The sequence below is a fragment of the Tupaia chinensis genome, unplaced genomic scaffold, assembly GCF_000334495.1.
Source record: "Tupaia chinensis unplaced genomic scaffold, TupChi_1.0 Scaffold000121_1, whole genome shotgun sequence".
Classification (NCBI taxonomy): Eukaryota; Metazoa; Chordata; class Mammalia; order Scandentia; family Tupaiidae; genus Tupaia; species Tupaia belangeri.
In genome coordinates, this window is record NW_006159588.1 from 1637520 (window position 1) to 1664812 (window position 27293).

Genomic DNA, 27293 nt, shown 5'->3' on the forward strand with positions numbered 1-27293 from the left:
TAAAGAAAATTGGGAGTAAAAAAAGAGGGGGGGGGGGGGAGAAGGAATGGAAGACAACTATAGACACCAGAGATAGTTTGAGAAGAAGGTGGGAAAGGGCAGAGGGTCAGATATAGGGGTAAATGTAGATAGATAGATAGATAGATAGATAGATAGATAGATAGATAGATATGAAACTAAAAAAAAGAAAAATAGAATCATACTGCAAAACAGAGACCAGTAGATGGCAGAATGATTATGTTGCTGAACTTACACACAGCTGTTCGTGGTTTGAATCCTGGACCTGGCAGCTTGAAACTCATTGGGTGCATGTGTGTGTATGCCCAAAATCCCAAGAGGAGAATAGGGGAGAAGGGATTGTGGTGTGGCCATCCCCCCGGGTGGTGATTTTTCACTTTCTGTCTCTCTGTCTCTGTCTCTCTTCAGTGAGCACAGGAGCTCTATAACAAAAATCTCTCTCTAGAAATGAAGAATCATACTGCAAAACAACTTGTAAACTGTCTTTTTTTTTTTTAGAAGTGACATTATATCATGAGCATTTCCACATGTTAGAAACATTCTTTACAAGTAGTGTTATGAATATCATATACTTATATAAATATATATTAGCCAATTTTTGGAGAGATTTTTGCTATAGGGTGTGTGCACTTACAGGAGAGAGAGAGAAAGCGAGAGCGAGAAATCATCCCCCAGGGAGTATGGCCATATCACAATCCCTTCTCCTCCATTCTCCTCTGAGGATTCTGGGCATGCACACACATGTGCCCAGCATGTTGCAAGCTGCCGAATCTGGGATTCAAACCATGATTGGCCACGAGGTAGTCCAGCACCTTAACCACTATACCATCTGCTTGCCTCTTTCTTAATCAATTTTTAATTAACACTTTGACTACTACTTTCATGTTTTTCTTTTACTCTTTTCCCTAATATCACCAGTGTTGTAACTGACAGGTGTGTGTGTGTGTGTGTGTGTGTGTGTGTGTGTGGTGTGTGTTGCAGTTTTTGGAAAACCTTTCTAAATCCATTGGTAGCATAAATTTTTAGTAATAGAATTGCTGGGCCAAAAGGTACATGCATCTTATAGTTTGAGAAATATTATCGTATTGACTTCCAGAAGTTTGTATCAATTGATAATTTTGTCAATAATCCAGGTGAGTTCTCTTTTCTCTGTCCCTGTAGCACATCTTGTATGTGTGTCATCACCTTTAATACGTCTGCCTTTTAAAAGGGTGAAAAAAATCTCAGTTTTTTATTTATTTGGTGAGATTGAGCATTAAAAAATTAAAAATTAAAAATTGGTGTTATTTGGACCAGCAGTTGGTGTAATGGCTATGTCACTGGACTCTCATGGAGTCGACCATGGTTTGAACCCTGGACCCAGTGGCTTAAACTCAAGTCGGGCACGTGTGTGTGTATGCCCAAGATCCCGAGAAGAGAATGGAGGAGAAGGGATTGTGGAATGGCTGTCTCCCCTGGGGGGTGATTTCTCACTTTCTGTCTTTCTGTCTCTCTCTGTCTTTCTGGCGAATGCACTTGCCCTATAGCAACAACCTCTCAAAAAAAAAAAAATTGGTGTTAAAAATATTGAGTTAGTGGACTCTGTAAATTAAGAAATTAAACTCTTATCTATAATATGTATTGCTAATTTTCCTTGATGTTGTTTATCTTTAAAACTTTGTTATTGGCATTTTTTGGCCAGACCTAAGTTTTCAAATTTAAAAAGTAATTTTTTTTGAGAGGTTTTTGCTATAGGGCGCGTGCGCTCGCCAGACAGACAGAGAGAGACAGAGAGACAGAAAGCAAGATATCATCCCCCAGGGGGGATGGTCACACTGCAATCCCTTCTCCTCCATTCTCCTCTCGGGATCCTGGGCACGCACGCACATGTGCCCGGTGTGAGTTTAAGCCACCGGGTCTGGGACTCGAATCGCGGTCGACTACATGGGAGTCCAGCAACACAGCCATTACACTAACTGCTGGTCCCTATAAAGTAAATTTTATTCAGTGTTTTCTTTTAGAGTGCTGGGTTTTGCATTCAGCTTTAAAAGACTGTTTCTCCTCCAAGGTTATAAGTATAATTATTTATGGTATTTTCTAAAATTTAATTGTTTAACATTTTATACCTAAAGCTATAATTAACTCACTGTTACTTTTAATATGAAGAATAGGGACCAGCAGATGGTATAATGGCTACATTGCTGGACGCCCACATAGTCGACTATGGTTCAAATCCCAGACCTGGAGGCTTAAAACTCACCCCAGGCCCATTTGCATGAGTGCCCAAGATCCTAAGAGGAGAATGGAGGAGAAGGGATTGCAGTGTGACCATCACCCTTGAGGGGGAAGTAATTTCTCACTTTCTGTCTGTCTGTCTCTCTCTGTTTTTCCAGTGAGCACGCATGCCCTATAGCAAAAATCTCTCTCTAAAAAAAGAAAGAATACGTTAGAGATATTTTTCTCACATGTTTTTCCCAATTACATCACAATCCAATTTAGATTAAGTTCTCGAGGTTCACATCTGGAGACCTCTCCAAGTGCACAGGGCACATGCGTGCCCATGATCCAGGGCTGGCTGAAGCTGGAGGGGCCTCATGGTATCAAGGTCCTGTTGGAGGTACACTCACTCTCTCTTGCTCATGAGAAAAAGAAATACATTGAAAAAAAAAAACATAATAAAGTAGCCCAGGAAAAAACAGTGATAACAGAGAAAGGGCTATGTTAATGGGACCAATAAGAAGGGCATGAAGGTGGTAAGTGCTGCAGGCACTTCATAGAGACTTGAATATTAGCGTAAGAAAGCCCCCACCCCCCACCCCAGCCTAGATGCTTAGTGGCTGAGTCAGCATTAAATAACATTGGGTAACATCATTTGATGAATGAGGTCATGAAAACAGCTAATGGAATGGATCTCAGTCTCCTTCCTATTTCAGGGGTGTGCCCACCATAGTGCCTCCACAGCTGTTTCTTGGATATGGGTGTATCAACTCTGGATTGGGAAAGAGGTGGTGAAGGGAAGTGAAAGTGGATCTAGTGATTAATAATAAGAAACTTGGGTGGAAATTTCCCAGGTAGGAACTAGAGATGCGTTTAATGTGGAGTATATAGAGTTTAAGGTACTTGAGGAATAACTACATGAAAATTTAGAAAGGACCTGGAACTGGGTGTGAGAGGCCAGAATTATCTATGTAGACTTTCATGATAGCCAATGGCCTGGGAGTGAGTGTAGTAGTCCCTACTGAGTACAAAGCAGGAAGAGAAGGAGGTGGAAAGATGGAAACTCTGGGGAATCTTACACTTAAGGGGTAACAAAAGAAAAGAAGTTAGTTAAGAAAACCAGAAAAAGAAGCAGAGAAAAAAAAGAGATCATATTATGATGGCTAAGAAAGAGCACACTGTCTCAAAAAGCAGAAACAGTAGGGAACTACTACTTGCAGAGACTCAGCTGGGGATTAGAGACCTTGGAGAGGGCCCCTTAAGTGTGGTGGGAATGTCGACAGAGCTCAGTAGTCTGTATTACAGTGGAGAAGGAGGAAATTATACCTTTTCAAGAAGTGTAGCAATGAAAGGAAACAAAAAAGAGAATGTTATCTTGATAAAGTAGTGTGAGAAAAGCAAGATGCTACTTACTAACTAGGTGATCTTGGGGTAAGTTACTTGAATTCTCTAAAGCCAATGTGAGTGTATGTAATGCCTCTGAATTTTACACTTTAAAATGGCTACAATGGGGGCAGCAAGGGCATAGTGGTTGGGGCACTGGACTCCACATGGCTGACCACAGTTTGAGTCCTGGACCTGGCAGCTTAAAACTCACCCCAGGCTCAAGTGTGTGCAAGCTAAATTCATGAGAGGAGAATGGAGAAGGGATTGCAGTGTGGAAAAAAAAAAAAAAGCTAAAATGATAAATTTTGTTACATATATTTTATCACAAAAGAATTAAAAATGGAAGTAGAAGAAAAAGACATGAATTTGTTCATAATCAGGAGAATTTCAGTGTTTCATATTTTAGAGATAGAGATATTCTGGTGCTAATGGTGGTCAGGATGAGTTTTTGCAGGTGAGCTGTCAAAGAATGTTAAAAAGTTATCAAAGCAGGCACTGAAGTTACTGAGGGTAACAGCTGAGGTAACAATGAACATAAAAGAAGGTCAGGGTGTCTGGTGACCAGAAAGGGAAACATCTTAACATAAATAGTTCTCCTCAGGGCTGGGGTTAGAAAGTACAGTGAAAAATGAGAAATGTGGAGCCAACAGGTAGTATGGTGGTTAAGATGCTGGACTCCCACATGGCTGACCGCTGTTTTAGTCCTAGACCTGGTGGCTTGAAGACCCTATCAGGCGTGTGTGTGTGTGTGTGTGTGTGTGTGTGTGTGTGTGTGTGTGCATACTCAAAATCTCAGAAAGAGAATGGAGGAGAAGACATTACAGCATGGCCATCTCCCCCACTCCCTGGAGGGTGGTGATTTCTCACTTTTGCTCTCACTGTCTCTGTCTCTCTCCAGCCAGTACACATGTCTATGACAAAAAAAGATCAAAAAATTCAAAATGAAAAGAAAAATGTGCCATCTTTTCTACTGATCCTGGAAAATGGTCCCACAAGGAAAGAGAATGGATTTTGAGACTAGTAGTGTTACCAGGGAAAAAAGTAAATGGATATAGAACTTTTTAAGGAAAAGGAATGGGAAGGTATGGAGTATGCATGTGTAGGAGAGGAGAGTATTCCAGAGGAAATGACATACATTTAAATTAATGAAAAAAACTGATAAAAGATTTTAATCTGGATCCATCGCGTAGCCTAGTGGTTAAGGGAGCCAGGTCCCACATGCATGGTTTGAATCACAGCCCTGATGACTTGAAAACATGCCAACCACATGTGCGTGCCTGCCCAAAAACCCAACAGAAAGGAGAAATGGAGGAGGAAGTATTGAAACCTGACCATACCCGACTGGAATTTGCTTTCCCCCTTTCCCTCTCTCTCTATGATGAACACATGCACATTTTGGCAATTAAAAAAAATATATTTTTTAAGTATTTCAAGAAATATTATAAGTATTTCAAGAAATAATATCTATCAATTAATAGAAATGCATCAGTTGAGGGACCAGCAGATGGTGCAAGGGTTATGTTACTGGACTCCCCTGTAGTCAATCATGGTTCTAGTCCTGGACCTGGTAACGTAAAACTCACATTAGGCACGTGTGCATGGGTGCCCAAAATCCTGAGAGGAGAATGGAGGGGAAGGGATTGCGGCATGCCATCCCATATGGAGGGTGATTTCTTGCTTTCTGTCTTTCTGTCTCTCCAGTGAGTGCATGTGCCCTATAGCAAAAATCTCTCTTTAAAAATACACTAGTTGATCATTTCCCCCTAAGCAGCAGCAACAACAACAAAAAAAATGAGACATAGATAGTCATTTTTAAAGTTGCAAATGTGTATGGTTGCCACTTGGGTTGAAGAAAATAAGATATGAGACATAGATAGTCATTTTTAAAGTTACAAATGTGTATGGTTGCCACTTGGGTTGAAGAAGACTTCTAGAAACTTATATTCAACTAAAATTGGGTGCCCACTATATGCCCAGTGACTGTGTATTCTATCAGTCGAAACTTGTCATTTTACTTTGTCATACTAGCTATATCTGATCAACTGCAAAATCATTTATTGAATCACCAAACTTCTCTTCCATGTACAACAACGTTCTTTGATTAGCAATTATCCTGTTTGAAAATAACCTTAGGAATGTTAAGTTGTCTATTGACCTTTTCTTTCTTATTGTGAATTTTACTTATAAAGTAAAGTCATTTGGGCTGGTAGTGCAGTAGTTAAGCATTGTGCATATGGAGCCAGAGTCCACATGGCTGACCGCAGTTCAGATCATGGCCCTAGCAGCTCATAGAGCATGCTTGGCCTGTATGCATGCATGCCCCAAATCCTGGTGGGTTGGACAAATGAAGGAAAAAGGACTGTAATGTGACTATATCCCATTGGGGGGTTCTTTCTTTTTCTTTCTGGCAAGTGCCTGCACCCTATGATAATAAAAAATGGATAATAAATAAATAAAATAAATTTACTTAACCTAATTGATTTCCTGTGGTAAATCCTGTTAAAATGGAGAGCATATGTGAATTTTTAATTAAAAACACATACTCATTACGGAATATCTGGACGATACAGAAAGAGAAAATCTGGCCATTGATGCACTTAGAAAGTAAGTGCTTTGAAAAGAAACGCAAATGATAGTCATATACTATAAGGAAATACTACCTCCCTGAGGTCATGAACAATGTTGAATTTGTATCCACTTGTACTGTGGCACGGAGTACTGCCTAATAATAACAACAATAATAAATCAAATCTTTGTCTAGTGCTGGGTTAGGTCCTAGAAATATAGTGGTGAACCAAACAAATCACTTTTCTGGAGTTTACTCTGGTTTGGAGAGATAGATGGTGAACAAATAGTCATACAAATTTACTTTTTTTTTTTTTTTTTTTGAGGGGAGAGGTTTTTGCTATAGGGCACATGCGTTCACCAGAAAGACAGAGAGAGAGAGACAGAAAGCGAGAAATCACCCACCAGGGGGATGGCCACTCTGCAATCCCTTCTCCTCCACTCTCCTCTTGGGATCTTGGGCACACACGCACATGCACCCAGCATGAGATTAAGCCACCAGGTCTGAAACTTGAACCGCAGTCGGCTACATGGGAGTCCAGCGACATAGCCATTATGCCAACTGCTGGTCCCCATACAAATATATTATTAATTAACTGTGATAAATAAAAATTAAGCTGGTGTAGGAGTGTAGTCAGAGATGGTGACATTTAAATTGTACTCAAAGAGTGTGAAGAACACATGGAAGGGAGAAGACAGAAGTGCCTTTTGAATAGAGAAAAATCCCAAGGGCAAATGATAGAATCTGTGTGTTGAGGAAACTGTGAAGGCCAGCGTGGTTGGAGCAAAGTAGACCATGGGTATAATACAATATAATGGAGTTAGAGACAAAGGGAGCAAAAGCCAGGTTGAGCTGGACCCTGAATGCCAGAGAAAGGAGACTGTATTTTATTCAAAGTACAATAGGAAGCCAAAGAAGGGTTTTAAGTAATTGACTTTTATTTATTATTCTTTTAAAGAATTATTTATTTATTATTATTGTTATTATTATTTTTCATATGAGTTTTTGCCAGAGAAAGACAGAGTGAGTAAGAGAGACAGGGAGAGTGAGAAAGCAAGCCGCTGGGTCCAGGACTCAAACCATGGTCGGCCATGTAGGAATTCCAGCACCTTAACCATCATGACACCTGCAGGCCCGACTTTTATTTTTTAATGCTATTTTTTTGCAAGACCAGCAGATGATATAATGTTTATGTCGCTGGACTCCTACATAGTCGACCGCAGTTCCAGTCCCGGACCTGGTGGCTTAAAACTCACACCAGATGTGCATGTGTGCATGCCCCAAATCCCAAGAGGAAAATGGAGGATGAGGGATTGCAGCATGGCCATCACCCTGGGGGGATGATTTCTTGCTTTTTGTCTCTCTCTGTCTCTCCAGTGAGCATACGCACCCTATAGCAAAAATCTCTCTCAAAAAAAGATTTTTTTTTGTTAGAGGGGATGTATGCTCACTAGCAAGAGACAGAGAGAAGAAAGCACTCCCCCCCCACCCCATGGAAAAGGGTCACACTACAATCCCTTCTCTTCATCTCTCCCTTCTCTTGGGATTTTGGGGACACATGCACATGAACCTGGCATGTTTCTCAAGATGCCAGATCTGGGACTTGAACCCCACTTGGGCCACGTGGGGTCCTGCTGACTTAACCACCAGACTTACCTAGTAATTGGCTTTTAGTAAGTAACTTTCTTTTTGTTTTTAAATGAGTGCTTTGGCTGCCAGAAATAGATGGAGGGCAATATAGGGAAGGGATGGGACCAGCAAGGAGTATGCAGTCATTCAGGCTTTGAATAATGGAGTCGTGATAGTGATGAGGATAATGAAGATAGCTGTTACAGTGTTTTGCGCCTTTTCTGTTGGCCAGATGCTTTATATACATTATCATGCGATCTGGAATTTGGGTATAATTATCTCTCTTTTAGAAGAGAGGAAATAGTTGCTGAGAGAGATTGTCTTACAAAAGGACATGTAGATAATAAATATAAAAGCCAGAACCCAATATCAAGACTACCCCATCTTTTTTCATAGTTTGTGGGAAACATTGGTAGAAAGGGATGAAATTGAAAGAAAGGGATGGTGTGAAATTTTTGAGGGGGATTTCAATTCCATTCACTGCTTTGTCACGCTTCCATACTGTTGCATGGAAAGAGGATTCATGAGGATATAGTGAGATTACACAGGCCTATTACTGGGTACTAGGAAAATTACTGGAATAAGATAGTGCCCAAAACTTGTCCTGGCTGATAAGAGAGAAAGGAAATGGAGAATTATGACTAAGCTTGCCAGCACCATTCTGGGAGATTTTGCAGGGAAGCAAACATGGGGAGCAAAGAGGAAGGTTCTCATACCAATCTTCTCCTTTTGGTATAGTGGTTTCACTTCTTTCTTAGGAGAGATTAGAATAAGTGATATGGACTAAGGGAAGGTTGAAGTTTGGGGAACAATGAGACAGCACCTTCCCAAACTGAATCATTTCTTGTTCCCTAACGCAATAGTCTGAAAGTTCCGCTTGACATACTTACCTGGACCCAGGAGAGAGCACCTCTCCTAAGAAGAAAAAAATACTCTGTAAAGAAATCTGTCAAATTACTCTGTGACTCAAATCAAAATCTCTTGTGAGAGGAAGGGAGGGATGGTGTGAATTTTTTTTTTAGAGAGATTTTTGCTGTAGGGCATTTGTGCTCACTAGACAGAAAGAGACAGAGAGACAGAAAGCAAAAAATCACCCCCAGAAGGGATGGATCTACCACAATCCCTTCTCCTCCATTCTCCTTTTAGTATTTTGGGCATGCATGCACACACACCTGGTGTGAGTTTCAAGCTTTTGAGTCCAGGACTCAAACCATGGTCAGCTACATGGGAATCCAGCAACATAACCATTACATCATCTGCTGGTCCCTGGTGTGAATTTTTAGGCAAGCTTTCTTTTCTGCTTTTAAGATGAATAGCACAAAGCATTTGTAAAGCACTTCTGTGCTCTTCCATCTTTCCCTGATGCAGTCTTTTCTAATCAGTTTTGTACTTTGGCACTACCTGCCCCATCAGCCTTTCAAATCTCACACCATCTACATTTTAGATCCACTAGACTGCTTACTGTTGCTCAGTTTGCTGCTTGTTTTTCCTCAATTCACTGTGATCTTTTCGGATACCTCTAGGTCTTTGCTCAAACTGTTTCTTTTTCTAGTGATACCTTTCCCTTTGCCTGTGAGCTTACTGTTTAACCTTTGAAGTCCAAATCAGATTAAAAACAAAACAAAACAAAACAAAAACCTATCTAAAAAGTCACACTCAGGCAGACTTTTCTGCTTTCTCTCTTGCTTATCATATCCAACCATTTCCCTCTGTCCTCCACTGAATTGCCAGCTCTATGGGAATAAGAGTCATACCTTTGTAGGGCATTTGTGCTCACTAGACAGAAAGAGACAGAGAGACAGAAAGCAAAAAATCACCCCCAGAAGGGATGGATCTACCACAATCCCTTCTCCTCCATTCTCCTTTTAGTATTTTGGGCATGCATGCACACACACCTGGTGTGAGTTTCAAGCTTTTGAGTCCAGGACTCAAACCATGGTCGGCTACATGGGAATCCAGCAACATAACCATTACATCATCTGCTGGTCCCTGGTGTGAATTTTTAGGCAAGCTTTCTTTTCTGCTTTTAAGATGAATAGCACAAAGCATTTGTAAAGCACTTCTGTGCTCTTCCATCTTTCCCTGATGCAGTCTTTTCTAATCAGTTTTGTACTTTGGCACTACCTGCCCCATCAGCCTTTCAAATCTCACACCATCTACATTTTAGATCCACTAGACTGCTTACTGTTGCTCAGTTTGCTGCTTGTTTTTCCTCAATTCACTGTGATCTTTTCGGATACCTCTAGGTCTTTGCTCAAACTGTTTCTTTTTCTAGTGATACCTTTCCCTTTGCCTGTGAGCTTACTGTTTAACCTTTGAAGTCCAAATCAGATTAAAAACAAAACAAAACAAAACAAAAACCTATCTAAAAAGTCACACTCAGGCAGACTTTTCTGCTTTCTCTCTTGCTTATCATATCCAACCATTTCCCTCTGTCCTCCACTGAATTGCCAGCTCTATGGGAATAAGAGTCATACCTTAGTCATCTTTGTTTGCCCAGAAAGTATCTATAGCAGACACTTAGTATGCATTCTATAATTTGGATCAGTCATTTCAAAAACCCTATAAACTAAGTAAGGCAAGTATCATCTGTTGGACTAAAAGATTTGCAAAACAGGGGAGCTGGAACTTCAGACCTGGTAGTTATGAAACTGACACTACATCATTTTTGAGGTATAGAAATGACAGCTCTAATGCAGTTCAGCCTAATAAAACCCAAGTCTTTTTATTCTTGGATCAATGCTATTGCTAAAGCATTTTCAAAAGCTGACTTTTTGACTGGCTATGGCTCTGTGTTTTTTAGAGCATACCACGTTAGAATATACCACATTATCCAGATTAAGTTTTATTTCCTCCTTGTGCCTTTCCCCATGCTCTTTTTGCTTTGGAGGCCCCAGCTGTGTGGTAGATCAAATTTTTAGTGTTTTGTCTTGTTTTGTTTTGTTTTTAAGAGATTTTTTTTCTATAGGACACATGAACTCTCCAGAGAAACAGAGACACAGAAAGCGAGAAATCACCCCCAGGGACATGACCTCGCTGCAATCCCTTCTCCTCCATTTCCTCTCGGGATTTTGGGCACACACACACACATGTGCCTAGCATTGAGTTTCAAGCTGCCAGCACCCCCCCATGTGCCTAGCATTGAGTTTCAAGCTGCCAGGTCCAAGACTCGAACCACAGCCAGCCACATGGGAGTCCAGCTCCTTTACCACTACACCACCTGCTTTAGTGATTTTAGAAGAAGAGGTAGAATGGCCTTTCATTCCTAAACCATTAGGAATGAGAAGGGGAGGATTTTCTCCTTCCCTTCATTTTTTTCAGCTTTCTAGGGTGTCAGTTTCCTCATCTTAAGAATGAAGTACATCAGGGAACCAGCAGTTAGCATAATAGCTATGTCACTGGACTCCCACGTAGTTGACCGCGGTTTGCGTCCCGGACCCGGTGGCTTAAAACTCATGCCAGGCGCGTGTGTGTGCGTGCCCAAGATCCCGAGAGGAGAATGGAGGAGAAGGGATTGCGGTGTGGCCATCCCCCCTGGGGGGTGATTTCTCGCTTTCTGTCTCTCTGTCTCTCTCTGTCTGTCTGGTGAGTGCACATGCCCTAGAGCTAAAAAACCTCTCCAAAAAAAAAAATGAGAGTACATCAAAGCCATGGTTTTTCTATCTTTTTTACTTTCTTTCCTGTGCTTCTGTGAAGCGTCTTCATTCAGTTCATTCCCCGCCTCCCCCCACCACACACATAGGTTCCTACTATATACCATCAGCTATACCAGCCCCTTGCTCGCCCAAAAGATGCCATCCTCAGAAAGTGCAGAAGTTCTGTCTCAGCCCTGTACCCTCCTCCTCACATTTCCTCTAAACTTTCAGCACAGAGAATGAGGTGGGCAAGGGAGGAATTAAGTAACATGGTGTCATCTTTTAGCTAGAGGCTTATCTGTCACAGTATAGAAATCCAGGTAAACTACAGACCTGGCTGCATTTTGTTTTAGGACAAAATTATAGTGAAAGGGAAAGTTAGCAGAGTCTGCAGTATTTTTTTGGATGTTTTGTTTTGTTTTGTTTGTTTGTTTTTCATATTCAGAAAGCTCTCAGTGCTGGAAGAAAGCAACGTATGGGGGAAAAAACAACATCAAACAAGTAGATATTTGGTATTAGTTTAACTCTAAAGTTTAAGGCTGAGCTATTTTTTTTCTTTTACCTTAAAAATGTATTTTAAGTAAAACTAGATAAGTAATATACAAATTGTGAACTATGTAAAATTCAAAGAAGTATAAAATATTCAATAGGTACACCCACCAGAGAGAGACAAGTGAGAAAGTGAGAAATCACTCCCCGGGGGAGTGGCCATGCTGCAATCCCTTCTCCTCCATTCTCTTCTCAGTATCTTAGGCACACATGCACATGCACCCAGTAATTTTCAAGCTTCCATGTCCAGGATTCAAACTGCAGTCAACCATATGGAAGTACAGCACCTTAACGACCATGCCACCTGTTGGCCCCAAGAGTGGTACTGTTATTTCCCTATTTTATACATGAATAAACTGAGAGATCAAATAACCTTTCCATGATCTCAATAGCTAAAATCCCAACCAAACATTTTCAGAGTTCATAAAGTGCTTCAGGAAAGAGGTGAAGGAATCCAAATCTGTTGAGTTCTAGACCTTCTCTACCTCCCATACCCAGAGCAGAAACATATATCCCATGTAGAACTTCTGCTTAAAGTTTCCTAGGTAGAGAAAAAAAATTTGCTGCTAATAAAATAAGATTAAAATTAGAAAATATGGCATTGTTCAGATAATCACCTAGATTATTATCTAACCCCTGTAGGAAGGATAACAGACTAAGGCCCAGTTCATATGGCATCGGTGGTCTAGTTTAGCTAGTGAGTAAATTTAGCAGCATCCTAAGAAGAAATTATACTTCATGATTTTAAGATGGAGTTTCCAAACTCTTTAAAGAGTAGAATTTTTTTTTTCCGAAAAAGAAATATTGTCTAAGATCCTAACAGCTAAGAAAAAGACAAAATCATTAATTTAGTGACATAAATAAGGTTTATAAGTTTGAATTTATATTTTTTCGTTATTAAGTTAATTAGTAAAATAAGTCTGTTTTCAGCATAATAGTGGATTGGTTACATGAACAACCCCTCTTGACAAAAGTGCTGAAAGTAAAATGCTAAAAGAAATATTTTTAAGTTTTTAAAAATACAATGTTGAGCTAGCATGAAAGTACAGAATGTTGTGTAGTGTCCAGAACCCTGAGATGCATGCAAACCTGGTTTTTTCCTGAAGTTGTCTGTTATATCCTAGAGACAAGACAGAAAATTACATGAAGTTCAGGGACCAGGACATGCTTAAGATGGGAATTCTATTAGGAAACTGTGCATTAATCTGGACTCCCTAAGAGAGTCCTACATTCCTATATTTACAGTGAACGAGTGACTGAAATAAATAAATCTCACTTTTTGAAGAGAATAGCTAGGATGCTTGTTTTTCTCAACTGTAGCTCTGTAGGAAACTTGTTCCTAGGGCTGAGAATTTATCTTCTCATGACAAATCATCCCCCACATGAGTCTGCATTCTGAAATCACAATACTGTACTTCTAGAAATCTAAAATAGAGAACTAAATATAAGGTAGTTTTCAATTTGTAGTACCCTTGACAAATGAAAGAAGTAAATATAAATATTATCTTGAAGAACTCAATTGCAAACCAAACCAGCAGGTATTCCCACAGAAAACTTCCAGTTTGCAGTCTAAATTACAAAACAAACAAGTAGCTACACTATACAGCATAATGAGAGCTCACAGAAGGAACAGCTAGAAATCAACCACAAAGACTTCATGTATTAGAACAACGAAAATGACATATAAAATGGCACCATAGGGCCAGCAGGTGATATGGAGATGAAAGCAGCTATGTCCCACATGGCTGACTCTATGGTTTCAGCCCCAGACCCAGTGGCTTGAAATCCATGCCAGGCACATGTGTGTATACCAAAAATTCTGAGAGGAGAGTGGAAGAGAAGGATTGCAGCATGACCATCCCCACTGGGGACTGGATTTCTCACTCTCTCTCTTTTTCTGTCTTTCTGGTGAGCAAATATTTCAGTCAATGAAGACAATGAAATAGTTTGGATGAACCAAAAAAAGTTTTGATTGGACTTGTGAGTGGATGTTTAAGTCTTAGAGTAGCCCCAGAACTTGTGAAATTAACATCAGATATTTGGAGAACAGCTGAAGCACCTCTGCAGTCCACCAAGCACTGTTAAAAACTGCAAAGGTCACCTAAATATCCTTATTTTACAGATGAAAAAGTGACAGGGGAAGAGTCTTATCCAAAAATCACACTTATCTAAAGTGCATGTGTACATGGTGGAGCCAGGACCTGAATTCCAGTCTCTTAACTCACACAGCAGTATTTGTGACTGTTCCTTCTTCCTTATCCTGCTGCTGTTTTTTCATTTTGTTTTGTATTATGTTGTTTTGTTTTAAATTAAATAACAAAGAGAAAGTGTGAAGAAAAGTACAATTCCAGGTTATCAGGTTATTGATAGTGCTGCCCTTATGTCTTATGTATGGAATTTAGTAACTATTTGAATACATTCTTACACCATCCCTTGGCCTATCGTATATGGACATTTCCCATTGGGTTGCTTCCAGTGAAATTGCTTACTTTTTTTGATTGGGGGAAAAGGGATGCAACTTCAAGTAGTTTCTATCTACTTATTAGATGGCTTGAGGGTGTAGTGAGAAAGGTTTTCGAAAATGTGATTAAAACTGAGTCATGGGAAATAGTATTGGCACAGTATTTCACAGAAAATGCCAGACAATCAGGAGAGGGCAAATCTCAGCATACATAAAGGCTTGGCTGAGAAATACACAGGGAAAAGGCAGGTGCCAAGCCGTAGCATGTGTATATAGCTGAGTCATTAGATTACAAATCAATTCACAAAACTGGACTTATAATATCCAGTCTGTTCGCTTTAGTTCACTGCTTTAGAAAGGCTTAGTTTGCTTTCTAAAAAGTTTATACCTTTGATCCATAAAGAAAGGCAATTTTCAAGGGTAAATGATGCTGATATGTCAAAATGTATTATTCCTGTTCATTCGTGAAAAGATGGACATGCATGTATGTGCATGTGTGTATGAAAAAATGTATTTCAGGATCTTGCCTAATTCATCACAGATACTTGCCCTCAAGTGTGAGGTTGTTTGTAATTGGCAACAGTAGAATCAACAGATTGTTTAAATGAGGAGAACTTGTCCATTATTGGCAGCTTTGACTCTAGAAGCACCCAGACTCCAAAGTCTAAAACAGTTTGCACAATTTAATATTTGCACAGCTCCAAATCATGACTAGGATAGTTCTTTGAACAGGACCATAAATTTGGTCAGCTAATTTGATGTTTAGATTTTAAGAGAATTATGAGATTTTCAGGAAACAAAGCTTTGGATTTTGAAGCTCATTTTCACTGCACAATGTGGTATAGATCTTTAAAGTGGTACATTGGTGGAGAGACAGGCTAATTTGGGTATGGCACATTTCTCAAACACATGAAAGATTAATAAGAAGAAATGTATTCTAGATACCACAAGTCTATATTTAGAGCCAATGAAAATTTGCCTAACTTCCATTCCCAGTACATAGAGATGCTATGATACAACTCGATTGCTCCTGGGAGTAAGTAGGCTTTTTATGAGAGCAGCTTTAGAAAACAAAGAATAACAAGAGGAATTACTGTAAGAATGAGCCAGAAGTTTATGGAAATAGAGAAATAAGGACTCTGATCTCTAAAATTTAGGACCGAGAGAGGACAGCCCAAAGTAGCAGATATGATAGCACACTTTGCGTTCATGGAAGATAAATGTACCAGCCATGTTGGGGGTCCAACCAGTGGCATGGTGGTTGAGATAGTTGGATCCCACATGGTCTAATATGTGGAAGTTAGGTGTGTGTGTGCATGCCCAAAATTCTGAAAGGAGGGAGAAATGGAAGAGAAGGGATTGCAGCATGATCATCCCCCATTGAAGGGAAAGGGTGTTGTTTTGTCACTCTCTCTCTCTTTCTCTCTGTCTCTTTCTGATGATTGCACATGCCCTCTGGCAAATTTAAAACAAATAAAGTGTTTTTAATAAGTTTTCTTTTTAAGAATGGAAATCAGATGCTGTTTAATAAAGTGTTTGCTAGTTACATTACGAAGGCTATAGACAAATTACAAAATGCACTTTCCTTTGACTGAACTTATAAACTTTTTTTTTTTTTCTGGAGAGCATCCATTCTTGCCAGAGAGAGAGAAAAAGATAGAGACAGAGGGAGAGGAAAATGTACCCCCTCATAGGGATAATAAGGACAAAAAATGGGTCTAAACCCAGATGCCCTTATATGAGCTTTTTGCCACAAATACCTGAAAAGAAAAGATTGGACTGACAAAATAATAGACTTCTATCTGAATTTTATACTTTTGTGAATTAAGAAATATAAGAACTGGAAAAATACATTTTAACTGCCTCTTCACACTGCAAATAATTTTAATAAAATGTTGTTCATTCTTATGGGACTCATAGCACTGAGGAGAAATTCTTTTATGTTACATAATGAAAAGGAATAATAATTGGAGAGTCAGATGTAAGCATTGCCTGTCATACTTAAGCATAGAACTCTACAGACTTTCTTTGTAAAACAGCTTATAGTCCTTTGAGTTAATAACATCCGATATGTTGGGTCACCGGGAAAGTTATGACATATTTTTTCTATTTTTAACCTAATACTATATTAAATGTTAAATTAAATTAATCTAATATTAGTATAACCTAATAATAAATTAAATGTTAAATTAAATTAATCTAATATTATATTTAATATTCATCAAAATGAATGTTGGTATATATTTCTGTTGCTGAAAATTTTAAAAAGATTAGAATAAAATATTACTCAAGAAAACTTAGTAATGTTAGTAATAACAGCATACTAATACAAAGTAGTCATGCCCACTACTGATAAAGTATTGTTGATCAGGATTGCCAGTGACCAGACAGTGGTGCAGAAGTGAAATGTGGTACTCTGCAAGGTAATCCCACATGAGAAAGTTCACAGTTCAAGTCCAGAGACCACCCTCAGTATGCTGGCCATCCATATCCTCATGATTTGGGCTGACTGAAGGCTGGAGGTGCATTGCTATCTAAAAACCCTGTTGGGGCTGGTTTCTTCCTCTTTCTCTCTGTCTCTCTCTCTGTCTCATTCATGCAAGAGATAATTTTTTTTTTAATTTCCAGAGGGCATGTGCACTAGCCGAAGAGAGAGAGTGAGAGAAAGCACTCCCCCAAGGGGAATGACCACACTGCAACCCCTTCTCCTCTTGGGATTTTGGATACTCACACACACATTCCTGGGATGTCTTCCAAGATACTGGATCTAGGACTTGAACCATGCCATCGGTCATGTGGGGTTCAGCCTCATCAACCATGCCTCTGTCTGGCCCTTAATTTATTTTAAGCAGTTAGAAAACCCAAACAGGACAGTGGCTCCAGGTGTGGTGGTGAGCATGTGCTCAAAAGAGGCTAGATCTCATCTAGCTACTGTAGCTGAAATATCCAGCCTGGCCTGGTTAGTGAGTATCCAAGTTCTAATGATTAGAGAACTGGAGGAAGGGGATTGCAGCATGACCACATCCCATAAAGGGTCTCTCTCTCTCTCTTTCTCTCTCTCATATGTAAGTGTGCTCTAACATGAATAAAGGGGAAGAATTTTTAAATAATAAAATAGAATCACTGAAGAATGTGAACAACTTATACATAATATATGTGTTAACAATAATACAAAAATAAAACTTCAGGAAGGAAAAACTTGGGGATTAATAAATTCAGGTTTGAGGTAGTTCATTCTTGTGTGTAATTTCCCAAGTGAAAGAACATGTAAAAAAAAACATGTAATCTCTATTTAAAAAGAAACTATAGGGGTTGGTCCATGGCCTAGTGATTAAGGGAACCAGATCCCACATGGCTGACCACATTGTTTAAGTCCCAGCTCTGATGGATTGAAAAATACTCGAGGTGAAAAGGAGGAATAGAAAAGGACAGGACTGAACATCAGAGATTGTGGCATTTGGAAGTGAAGTCAGATTAGAGGAGCAGATTGTGGAGAAAAGAAGACATCTGAGGATGAAAAGGAATAGTTAAAGAAACTTACTGAATTAAAACAATCTCTGGAATATAATTGGATCAAGAAATAAAGAAAACTGGTGAATTAGAGAAAGAAATGACTGGATTTAAGAAATTCTTACAAATGACAGAAAAGAATTTAAGTGAATCTCAAAATGGAGAAATTTGTTTCCAAGGAGATTTAAAAGCCAGTCAATTTGAAATAGCTATTCAAGTTAACATGCTAAACATAAGATTTATGATCTTACAGCAAAACTGGAAATTGCATCTTCAAAATATGTACATCTAGATGCAAAGAGTCAACTTCTTCGGTAGGAGTCGACATCTATGAAAACAATATAGAAGAAATGTGTAAAACTAGAAACAAATAAACTAAAGTTGGACAAGAAGTAGTAAACCTCAAAAGTCAAATGGAAATAAATATGGTAGAAGATGCTGAATTAGAACAATATAAGTGGGAAAGTGAAGAAAGAGCAAGACAGTATATAGTAGAAAAATTAAAATAAGTCAATCTATTCTTACAGGCATAAGCAGCATCTCAAGAAAACAGAGCAATTAAGAGTGAGCAATTACGTTTCAATAAGAAATCAGATGAAACTGGAATCCGAACCCTTCAAACTTAAGAGCTTCTCAAGAACATTTTAATAAAACAGAATTGAAGAAATATAAGCAATTCTATCTAGAAGAATAATAAGTTAGAAAACCATTATCAGATAAACTGAACAAGACTAATGAGAAGTTAGAAGCAGTCAGTGCCAAACTTCTTGTGGAGGATTAGCAGAATAGATCTTTACTCAAGATTCGTATTACAAGACTAGTCCTAGAGTCCCTCAGGTTGGAAATCTTAATAATAGTTTAGTGCACAAGATAAATCTTATTTCAAGAGGAACCCCAGTTATTCCTACCTCAATCACATGGCCTTCAAATAAAAGCATAACTTCTTGTTCCAGATGCAGCAGGAAAAGACGTAAAAAACGAGAACTAAGAAAAGTGGGGAGAACTAAGAGAAGTTGATACCAAATTTGCATCTGTATCTTGTAGAGCTTCTTCTCAAAGATCTACTGATTAGTCAAACTAAACTCAAGATCTGCTTTTTAGAGCATCACGAGAATATGTACAGATATTGAAAAAAATTATATGATCTGAAAGATAAAATTTTATTGACTGGACTGTCTACATAACTGTTTAATTGTTTTCCATTAAACACGTAACATGTAAAAATCTTTATTAAAAACTTTTTTATCAAAAATAAAAGAAAAATACTCTAGGCATGTGTGCATGTATACCCTGGATCCTGACAGGATGGAAAAAGGAAGGAATCGCAGTGTGACCATGCCCCATTTTTTCCCCTCTCCCTCTCTCTCTTACTGGAAAGTACATGTGCCCCCTTGCAATAATATATATATATATATATATACACAAAGAAATGATAAACTGCTTAAATAGAATTTTTTAATAGAATTTTTTTAAACAACTTCTACTGATAAGCCAACACAATAAGTTAGAGTGGTCAAGATTTGAGCACAGCAGGCACACAAAACTATTAAGTTCTGTTAAACTCTTTAAGAAAATATTTGAATCTTCTAGGAACTCTTTGTTTTGTTTTGTTTGTTTGTTTTGTTTTGTTTTGTTTTTGTTTGAGAAATTTTTAATATTGGATGTGCGTGCTCGCCAGAGAGACAGAAAGAAATCACTCTCCACGGGAGATGACCATGCTGAAATCCCTTCTCCTTCATTCTCCTCTTAGGATTTTGGGCACACACGCACATGCATCTGTTGTGCGTGTCAAGCTGCTGGGTCCAGGACTCAAACTACAGTCAACCACGTGGGAGTCCAGCACCTTAACCATTATGCCATTAGGAACTAGAACTCTTAAGGGAAATGTGGAACAAAACATTTTTACAAATACAAAAGGTCTCTGATGTAGTAATAATGCTAGGAACAATTGTAAAAATCTTTTAATTTATGGGATATTCCAAGTGGAGGGGAATTACATGCAGACTGGGTGCTGATTAAGCAAACCACGCAGTCAAGTTTGTGAGAGAACACCCCCACTTCTTTTTTGTTTGTTTGTTTTGAGAGAGAGAGAGAGAAACTTTTGCTATAGGGTTTTTTTTTTTTTTTTGAGAAGTTTTTGCTATAGGGCGCATGTGCTTGCCAGACAGATAGAGAGAGACAGAGAGACAGAAAGCGAGAAATCACCCCCCAGGGGGGATGGCCACGCCGCGATCCCTTCTCCTCCATTCTCCTCTCAGAATCTTGGATATGCATACACACGAGCCTGGCGTGAGTTTAAGCCGCCGGGTCCGGGATCGAACCACAGTCAACTACGTGGGAGTCCAGCTACATAGCCATTACGCTAACTGCTGGTCCCCCCCAAAAAAGTTCTTTTTGTATGCAGACATCAGGACCAGAGAGCCAGAGGGAACCTAGAGCAACTAGAGGTTCTACCATGCGTTTTTAAAGTCCTTGAACCAAGCATCATTTTGTCATTATTAATAGAATTAAAGTACCTTTCTATTGTCCAAGGAGTTCATTTTTGGTCTTAAAGTTTCTAAATGTCCCTGATATAAATTGAAATGCAAAGGGGAATTCTTACTGACACTCTTAATTCTCATTATGTTTGCTAAAATTACAGGTTGTTGACTAAAAGATAAATTGATTTTTGCACTCACATCTTCAAAAAAGATCTCAGGCTAACAGATTTATAGGTGTAAATATTCCCCAATGTATATTTTTATTTCCCCAGTGATGCCCTCTCTTTAGTATTTCCTTGTAATGACTGAACTTTTCACAATGGAGGCTCACACACACTGCCCAGAGTTAGCTAACTTTATGTTAGTTTGAAGCTGTGTTTCATCAGCTCTTGACAGACTCTGGACAAGGGTGACAGCTGCCATTTCTCAGACTCTTCCTTTACTTTCAGCCCTTAGCATTTCAGCCCTAAGTGAAACTTTGCCTCAGATTTTTATCGTCTCTATAAATGGGAGGGGGGAAGAGATTAATTTTGGCTGTAGATATTGTAAACTAAACAATGATCGGAAAAGATAAACATTTAAGCTGCTGAGAAATCATTAAGGAGGTCACTAGTCAAAGATTTGTAGGAGGTCCAAGATCCTCTTAGAAAACATTGGAGAAGATACACAATTTGAGCTGAGGAGAATAACGCTTGTGCTAAACTTCCTAAATAATTTAAGGACACAACCCAGCTCTGTGAATTCTTCCAAGTGCCCCAAACTTTGCAAACAGAGGATTCTGAGGTTTTCTGAACACAAGAGTTGTGCTTCTTCTGGGAGGACATAAAAAAGAGGAGTAGGATGTGTTCAGGGACCAAGGTGACTAAAGCTATGCTCTAAGCCTCATCTTCTAGACCTCTGAAATACTCAGACAAGAAATCATTTTAAATCTGAGGTGTGTCCTGGCGTGTTCAGGGACCAAGGTGACTAAAGTTATGCTCTAAACTTCATCCTCTACACCCCTGAAACACTCAGATAAGTAGAGGAGAGATTTTGTCACAGAATGACCAGAAACCACTGCAGAGGCACAAGAAACATGAGAAACCAAGAAAATATCTCTCCCCAAGGGAAAAGAACAATCCTTCATCATCCACAGACAGTACAGTTGAACTTGTGGATATGTCTAATAGGAAATTCAGAATATTCATAGTGACAAAACTAAACGAGATAGGAGAGCTGAAAGACAATGAACTCCAGATGCGGGAGAAAAGAGACAATACGTTCCAGGAGGTGAGAAACTTCTTGCATGATCTGAAAGAGGAACTACTACCATAAAAAAGAATCAAATATAACTGTTAGAGATAAAGACTGAAATAGAGGAAATCAAAACCTCCTTCAAAAGTATTAAAAGCAGATTAGTCCATGCAGAAGATCAAATCTCGGACGCTGATGGGAAAACCTCTGACCTAGAAAAAACAACCAAGGGGCCGGCAGGTGGCGTGGTGGTTAAGGGCACTGGACTCCCACATGGCTGACCTTGGTTTGAGTTCCAGACCTGTTAGCTTGCTTTCTCACCTTCTTTCTCTAGCTCTCTTTCTCTCACTCTGTCTCCCTCTGGTGAAATAAAATTTTTAAAAAAAGAAGAAATAAATAAAGTTAAATAAAATAATTTTAAAAAGAAAAAACAAACAAACAAAAATCCAGGAAATAACCATCCCAACAAAATGAGAATACCATATAAGAAATATGAGGTACTATTAAGTGTTCAAACATCTGGATAATTGGTATCCTAGAAGGTGAAGAAACTAATAAGGGCATTGATTCCATAAAATCATGGAAGAAAACTTTCCAAATCTAGAGAAGCATTCAAATATCCAGACCCAAGAAACACAAAAGACCCCTAATAGAATCAACCCAAGAAGATTCTCTCCAAGGCACATCATAGTCAGATTGGCCAAATCCACAAAGATAAGATACTAAAATTGGCAAGAGAGAAACGCCAGGTTACTTATAAAGTTTATCCCATCAGGCTAACATCAGACCTCTTATCAGAAACAATGCAAGCAAAGAAAGAATGGGAAAATATAGTCAAAGTGTTAAGTGAAAAACAGTTTGAACCAAGAATACTATACCCAGCAAGATTATCCTTCATATGGGAAGAAAAGATAAAAACATTCTCAGGTAAACAAAACCTGAAAGAATTTACCAACACCAGACCAGCTCTCCAAGAAGTACTGAAAGGAGTTCTTTACCAGAATAACTAAAGACACACTTACAGAAATAAAGAATAAAAAGCAACCAAGAAAATAACCAACTTAATGCTAGGGACAAGAAATATTAATAATAATGTTAAATAATGATTTCCAGGATTTAAACAGAAAGATGGGACCACCGTAACACTGAAAATTGAACAGAAGAAGAATTAATTACATAAGACTGAACTGGTAAAATTAATTTTATGACTTTTGAGTAAAACATTACTGATTTTTTTACTTTGTTTTACCAATTTAAGGATTTTGCTTTCTTTTGAGCTGTTGATAGGTTCAGCAATTTGTTAAAATGTTATTTCTTCTTGTTCGTTTGTTTCTTTAAATAGAAACATAAACTTTTCTCCCTTCCTGACCCCTCTGGAATTGGAAAATATTTGGGAGTATTCTTATTTTGTGGCAGAATGGTTATTTGCGTAAGTTCAATAATACCTGTTGCTTTGAATCAGAAATTGGAAGTACTTGTTATTGGACAGGGCTTTGACTGGAATGTCCTATCTGAAGATTAAACCAGAAAACTATGGAAGTAAGGTAGATCTCAAGTAAGCCAACAGAAGCTCTTGGAAAGATGGCCTGGAACCATAAACAATTCTGTCTGGCAGAGAGGATTAGAGAAGCTATATGAAAGAATTCATACCAAAAAATAACCTAGACTTTTCCAGTTCAGTATTATAATCAGTAGAGATTGCAAAAGAGTGGCCACAACCAGAGGATTATCTTGAGGAAGACTTTGAAAGAAGAAAAAGAGACTTATCTTTGTTAGTAGATAGTATATCACACAATACTGGGTAGGCAGGGCTGACTTGAGAAGGTTTATGTGTGAATTGTGTACTGAGTGTTCGCTTTTCAACAGTTTGAGTAGTTGACATGTAAATATTTTCTCAAAAATATTTAAAACCATACTGTCTCTATTGTTAGAGAGTCATAAACAAAATTATGACAAATATTTCAAACATAATCTTTAAACTTCAATTTTTTGAAAATTTGAAAGCTGTTACTAACTGTCAAGAACTATGGAATATGAGCAAAAGTTTTTTGATGTGTAAAGTAAATGTTTGTGGGAAAATGTAAAAATAAATAAATGATTTAAAAAAAAAAAGAGTGTCAGGGCTCTCTCAAAAAAAGACTAGCTTTGGGACCAGCAGTTAGCGTAATGGCTATGTCGCTGGACTCCCATGTAGTCAAATGCAGTTGGCGTCCCAGACCCGGTGGCTTAAAACTCACTCTGGGTGAGAAACAGATAGGGCTTATTAACTGTTGATGATGACATGTATAGTATTCTCAACTGGATTGGTCTGAGAAGTATTTCATGATGGGCAAAGTATTTTTACAAGCAAGATGAGAAATAGCAATCGAACTATTAGCAAAAACCTCTCCCCCCCCCCAAAAAAAGACTAGCTTTTTGTTTATTTTTGTTTTTGTTTCTATTTTGTTTTGTTTTGTTATAGGGCACATTTATGCACCAGAGAGACAGAGAGATAGTGAGAAATCACTCCTCAGAGGGGATGGCCATGCCACAATCCCTTCTTCTCTCAGGATTTTGGGCATGTACACATTCATGCCTAGCATGATTTTTTGAGCTTCCTAATCCAGGACTTGAACCAACGTCAGCCATATGGGAATCCAGAGCCTTAACCACTGCACTACCTGCTGGCCCCAAGACTAGTGTTTTAATTTTATTTTTCAAGAGGTTTTTACCTGGGGTGCACACATTCATTGGTGAGAGAAAAAAACAGAGACAGTGAGAGAGAAAGTGAGCAGTCACCCCCCACCCCCACCCTCACCCCCCGCCCAGGGAGGATGGCCACACAGCAATCCTTTCTCATCTGTTCTCCTTCTGGGACCTTGGGCATGCATGCAAATGCACCCAGCATGATTTTCAAGCCACCAGGTCCAAGATTTGAACTGTGGTTGACCATGCGGAAGTCCAGCAATGTAACCGCTATGTCATCTGCTGCCCCCAAGACTAGTGTTTTAACAATAGCAAACTGGAGAAACAGCCTCAGAACCAAAGTCTTTCTCAGACCTCTCCCTGGCCTCCTGTCTCTTGATCAATTTTTGATCCTCTTCGTCTCTGGAAATATAGAGAACTAGCTTACTCTGATATTCCATTATTGAAATGTAGGCCAGACTGCCATGAAAGAAAATGGTTGCCTTCAGCACCCGTCCCTGAAGTTTCATTAGCTAAGCATCTCCCAGCTCTCAAAGAAAATTATTTACTCTCTACCCTCTGAGCATTGGACCCATTTTCCCCCCTAAAAATTTTTTATTGTAAAATTGCCCATACATCAATTTTCCTTTCCTTTAAGAGGAGGGTATGTGACTCACAATAATTTTACCATTCTTTGAGCTTATAATTTTCTATTATTCCTGTGTACAAACGTATACATTAAAATAAACCTGGGAACTAGCCTGTAGCCTAGTGTTTAAGGGAACCAGATCCCACATGGCCAACCATTTGGTTCAAAGCCTGGCCCCAGAGGCTTGAAAAGCACACTAGGCACATGTGCATCTATGTCCAAAATTCTAACAGGATGGAGAAGTGGAGGAGAAGGGATTGCAGCATGACCATGCCCCATTGGGGGTTGTTTCTGTCCTCTCTTTGTGTCTCTTTCTGGTGAATACACATGTTCTCTGGCAGATTATAAATTTTAAAATGGTGTGCCTTTTTATTATTTTTATTGTCAGTGATTTTCAGCTGAACCTTGAGGGGGCCGAGGGGGATTTCCTTTGCTCTTACAGAATTATCAAGTATTTGAAAGACAAAGGTGAGCCGCAATAGATAGAGATATTGGGAACAGCATAGGACCAGGGAGGCATACAAGGGTTACTCAAACTGAGGAGGGATTGAGTCAGGAAGATCTGGCTACACTCATTCCTAGATACATACCCTCATCTCAGTCATACCACTTTGGGATTTTGTAACATTTTCTTTCTTTTCTTCTCTCTTTTTCCTTTTGTTCTTATTTACTCACCCACCCGTCTGCCCACCCACCCTTTCCATCGTTCTTTCCAAAAAAAAATATTTTGGCAAAATCTTCCTCTCTGCTTACTGCAACCATGGTGTAACAGTCACCAACCTCCTAGACAGGAAAGCCAGGAGCCAGAGAAGGCGATGGAAAGTAGGCCAGTTGGAAGCACAAGAGCAATCCCCATGATGCTCAAAGTTCACGTTTCTCCATACATCCCTGTCAGAATCTTCTCTGGACTTGTACAAGTGAACTCATACTTTCTACTAATGCAGTTAATCTGTTTCTCACCATCTCTGGGAAAGTGAGAGTACTTAGCATTTGGGAAATTCTAGAAAAATCCTGTTAGATCCAGAAGCCTTAGTAAAACTGCCCTCCCAAAACACCATCCTGGAGATTATAATTCTAGGTACATGGAATAGGAAATTAAAACAAAAACTTGGGTGACTTGTTCTAGGTTCAGGTATAAAATCCATCTCAAAACTTTAATCAGAAAACTCCAACTTTGAATCTCCTGGGAGAGACCACTGGCAGACAGCTGTCAGAGCAATAGCTTTAGCTGCCACGTCAGCCATTTTCTGTATTAAAGCAGTCTGAAATCATGTATGCATGTAAATATAAAGCAGAGAGAATTGTGAGGAGGAAAAGTTGACAGAAGGCAAACAGCAAGGAATAAAGAAAAAAAAACATCTTTAGAGGAAAGTCTGTAAATGAAGAATAGTAGCAAAACTAATGATCTTTGAATTTACCCATTTAGGATGTCAATTCCTTTTTTTCTCCCCACAAATAGTTTAATTTTGAGAGAAAAGCATATTTCAGATCTTCTACTTACCTTCTTTCTTTGAAAACCATTTATAAATAGTCGCTAGTAGATTTGTCTTGAGTAAACAATAGGAGTATGAAGTGAAACTTCCAACTTGTCTTATAAAGTTGCATGAGAGTTGAGGAAAAATTTTACTGTAAGGACTGTTAAAACCTATTTAAGCAATTTATTAATATTTTTAAAAATCATCCAAAGGAAAACAAAATGGAATTATCAGTAGCAACTATTATCATCAACTTTTACTGCTATTGACATTAATAACAAATCAGCCCAATAATTTACTTTGCAGGAATAAAGAACAGTTCTCTAAGGTTCCCAAGATCTTACTTTGCAAAACTCACTAAAAATCTCCCAGAATACTGGTTTCAATCTTACCTTGAGGTCTTCTCTTGATTTCTCTCCTGCAGATTTCTCTGCAGCAGAGAAACTGCAGGCTCTTTTTATGATCCAAAGTTTGGCAGAAAGCCAAATGACCTTACAGGGGAAATCTGGGTGGATGAGATTTTAGTATGCTTTTTATCACATGTGAAAAGCTAAGGGCCAAGGGAATTACAATCCTGTCAACATCTGAGAGTCATGGTTTCCCACTTTCTTACAATTAAATCCAGTAATTACAGATTTTATGTTCACTGTTTTTTTTTTCTTCTTCTTCTTTTTTCTTTTTTTTTTTGCTTCCAGCTCTCATCAGAATTTCCTCCCATGTTTCCTAATGCTTATCTCTAATTCCCGACAATTCCTCTGTCCCCGCTTTTACAACTTGGCTCCCTTCTTAGTTGAACTCTGAACCTTTATCTTCAATACCGCTTGTGTTTAATTTCTTCTGTC

General features: G+C 38.8%; 1 protein-coding gene across 3 annotated transcripts in view; it reads right to left on the bottom strand.

The window, feature by feature from the left end:
• Positions 1-26927, bottom strand: part of IL33 (interleukin 33) — a 51828-nt gene extending 24901 nt beyond the window's left edge. For 2 of the 3 annotated variants that reach the window (XM_006144472.2, XM_006144469.2), the window contains exon 1: positions 26844-26927. The gene's annotated coding sequence lies outside the window, so the exon portion shown is untranslated. Of the gene's footprint in view, positions 1-12090; positions 12132-26843 lie in introns of those variants that run through there. The other variant, XM_006144470.2, reaches the window with a different exon arrangement.
• Between the last annotated feature and the right edge of the window lie 366 nt (positions 26928-27293).